Below are 4,065 nucleotides of genomic sequence, written 5' to 3'. Positions count from 1 at the left end.
CGACCACGGATCAATTGTTCAAAACCCAAACGGGTTAGCAGAAATTGAAAAACAAAAAATAATAAATATAAGCTCTACTCCTGGTCGCCTTCTTCGCTGGCCCTTGACTCCGAGTCGAGATCGAGGTCCGTCGCATCCAGAGTAGGATTCTTCGGACCAAGGAGCCGAACATCATCGGTCATTCCAGCGGTATATAGATCATCGCGCATATCGCGATAATCCTCGGAAGCTTTGTACTCTTCCACCGCCGCTAAGCAAGCAGCCTCAAGGTCTGCTCGGAACTTCCGGGTTAGCTCTGACTGAACCTTGGCCGTCTCATCCCTGGCAGCATCTCTCTCCTTGAGGAATCGATCATTCCTTTGTCTCATGGAGGTGAGCTCGGAGCCTAGCAATCCGACGAGACCGGTCATGCTGACAAAGCTCTGCGATGATCAAAAGGTCAACCACAATGAGTTATCAAAAAAGGGAAAAGATGCCGACTAGATGAGTAAAAACGTACCGAAACCGCCAAATCGGTGGCCTGGTTAAGCCTCTCTAAAGGCTCGAACCTGAGAACCTCCTGAACCTTCTCGGCAGGGAAACGCTCGCGGAGGAAAGTGACAACCGGAGCCAGAGGGTCAGAGGCAGAAGAAGGTTCGGTCAGGCTCTTCACCGGAGAAGAGCTCGGAGGCTCCGAAACCTTCGAAGTAGACAAGGCCGCCCGCTTGCTGGCAGCCGAAGCCTTGGAAGCCTTGGCACGTTTCGGATTAGGAGGGATCAGCTCGGGAGCGGATTTCTTTTTCGCCATCTGAGCAATCTCTGTTAAGAAAAAAAAGTGAAAATAAGAAAAGACTGGAACATATGCAAATTTATAAGGGGCAAAAAGAATACTCACTCGAATAGGGATAATAATAATATTGGTCGAGCAGGTCTGGATCCGACAACACAAACGTCGACCGATCAGCCTCTGAAAGATCAAAGATCTCTGAGTGGAGTGGGCGCTCGTCCTCAGGGTATTGCGGAAGGGAACCTGGAACCAAACATAAAACATATGAAGAAACCAGAACAAAAACCTGGCTCAGTTTATCAAACAAGAATTCTGAACCAGACTCACACCCAGTTCCGAGAACGGAGCCCTTATGGGGCACCTTTCATAAGAAGCGTTCCCTTCAACCCAGAAGAAATGGTCTTTCCAATTTTTCTGACTGGTCGGAAGGCGTGTAACCACCTTAGACTGGTCATCATTAGCCCGAGCGTAATAGTAACCATGCTGCCCTGGGGCCGACTTAAACGAGTAGTATTGCGAAAAGTCCTGCAAAGTGACGGGGCGATCATAGATTTTTGCCCATAGCACGGCCATCCCAACGAAAATCTTATACAAATTGGGGACGAGCTGGGTAGGAGAACAACCCAGGTCGGAAACGAACTGGGAAATGAGAGGATGCATTGGCAACCCCCCGATCACGTTCAAAATAGCCTTATTGAACGCAATCTACCCGGCAGGAGGCAGACCGGCTCTCTCATGTTCCAAAGGGGCCGAGAGGATAATTCCCTCAGCTATCTCAAATTCCCCCCTCAGTCCTTGTATATATTTCTCGGTAACCCGAGAAGTCCAAACCTTGGCCGAAAACTGGCCCTCTTTCCGTTCAAAGACCAAGGCCTCTTCCTCTTCCTCTGGGAGATCGACCCCAAATGTCCTCCCACTCGGACCCGGAATGCCTTGAGAAGAGCCATCTCCTCGGTCCTGCGAAAGAGATAGGCTCCTTGAATCTCGAGACTCTGACCCGCTCTCCCTCGAAGAGGCGGACGAAGACGATATCTCCACAACCATGGTATCCCTACACGACAGGGAAGACGAGTCAAAAACCTTTTTCTCGTTATCAACCCCCTCGGACTCAGGACTGGGAAGCACGCATGATTCATCAAAAGCCATTACAGGGCGGTCCCATCCGATCTCTGGAATATGATACCAGACGCGACTCCTGAGAAAAGGAAACGAGGACCCATCCGACAAGATAACGCTATCGGGATCGGGCTCCGATCGTCGAACGACGCGAGGGTCAAAACTCAGATCAGGACGCACAAATCCTCCCATAGCCCTAAGGAAGTTGAGAAACTAAGATCCCTAAAGTCCGAAGGGTCTGAATACGAGAAGTAAAGGAAAATACAGACCGCCGAATAACGATCTCAAAGCAAAAGGAATGTATCAGATCAATGATAAAGAGCCTTACCCGCGAGACTGGAGGTCGGAAGATCCGAGCGAAAAGCGAGAGAGCTAAGAGCACAGTCTGAACAAGCAGGTCAAGCCGAGAGCGCTCCAAGACTAAAATTTAGGAGAAAAAGCGAAATGAATTCAAAAGTTGAGAAAAGGCCTTATATAAAGACCACACGAACGGCGGGGATTAAACTTGTCCAAGAAGCCAAACACATCTGACCGTCAAAACAAAAGACGCTACGGTTCGGCAATGCCAAAAATCAAACGACGTCGTACGATGTCCTGCAAAAAGAAAAAAGAATGAGAATTCTACTCGGATCATCCCGAGGCAAGTAAGCAAAGATGAACACGGTCATGAATTAAACCGAAATAGTTCCTTACCATTTTTGCTAATAATACTAAGAAACTGGAGGGCAGCTGTTACGGGATAAAATAGTCAGACACCGAGCAGGATAGTCGGACTCCCGAGCAGAAATAAGAATCCAGCACCGAGCTCAGGTTAAGTGAACCCAAGGGCCATCCATTGAAAAGGAACGAACCGTTCATAAGTTAAGAACGCAACCCACCGATCAGAACTTCGGAGAGAAGAGAAGAACGTGGGTCAAAGACTAGTCAAAACCAATAGAAAACATGTTTCAAACTCTAAAACGCACACCTTGACGGTTCAGGAACCATACGAAGAGTATTAACCGTCCACCTCAGCGAGAGGCGAAAGGCAGCTACCCAAAACCGTCCAGAACGTGGGGTTGATCACCCCACGTTCCTCAGAATAACCGTCAGAGACACGACCACGAAGCCACACCAGACGAGTATAAATAGAAGCTGCGGCACAGAACGAAGCATAAAACTTTTTACACACTTATTTTTCACTTGAAACCTCTAGAAACACTGCTCTCTTGTATTAGATTCGTCTGTATAAAGAGAAAGTCTTGCCTAAATCATCTCTGTACTCGGAGCCCTTGTACTCGGAGTCTGTGTATTTTCGTGAGATATTGTTGTACTAATTTTACAGGTCAACATATATAATGATGAAGAGGATGATATTTTTGTTTTCATTTTTTGTCTCTCTTTTTTCTAGTCCTTTTATATACTATTGCATGTATAAAGTACCTAGGATAGCCTAGTGATAATTCAACACCACCTCATGTGTGGAGGTCGTGGGTTCAATCCCCACTGCAACGAAGCTGCCTTCGAAAAAAAAAAAAAAAAAGCTTTATCTGTTAGGCAATTCCTGTGTGTGAAATGAATCGCTGCTCTTGGGATACTTCTATCAACAAGCCCATGTGTGATGGGTCCCACATATAGTATATTATATTTAAATATATTTATTTTCAACCAATTAGTGGAAACATACTTGAAAAATAATATATATATATATATATACATAAATAAAAAATAAAAAAACATATTATAACAATTATTTCAGTTCACGGAGTTACAGGATTGAGAAGAACGGAGGTGGGTTTTCTAGAGTCCGTGCCGTGACGTAGTGAGTTTTTAATTCGCAGATTGATGATTGGCCCACAATCTTCTAAGATTAGCTAGAAATAATTGATGTCTTTGTGTGTCTCATGGACAATGATTATCTTTAAAAATATGGAAAAAAAATAAAAGTAAAATTTGTTGAAACATAGAAATGATAAAGAAATTAGAACAAGGAAACTTTAGTTCAAATTAGTGAATGAAAAGATGATGTTATTATTCTTTGATTACATCCATGCACATTTGAGGCCATAAATATGGAATCGCGACACCGCACAAATTGAGCAACTTAATAAACACTTTTCCAAGCCTTATCAACCGCTTATTTATTTTCTAAAACTTTCTTAAAGCTTTCGACCAATAGCATACTACCCTGTCTAAATCTACAC

The sequence above is a fragment of the Urtica dioica genome, chromosome 3 (genome assembly GCF_054948205.1).
Source record: "Urtica dioica subsp. dioica isolate 48M chromosome 3, U.dioica_male_clone48M_v1_H2, whole genome shotgun sequence".
In the NCBI taxonomy this organism is placed as follows: domain Eukaryota; kingdom Viridiplantae; phylum Streptophyta; class Magnoliopsida; order Rosales; family Urticaceae; genus Urtica; species Urtica dioica.
This window is presented reverse-complemented; position numbering follows the sequence as displayed.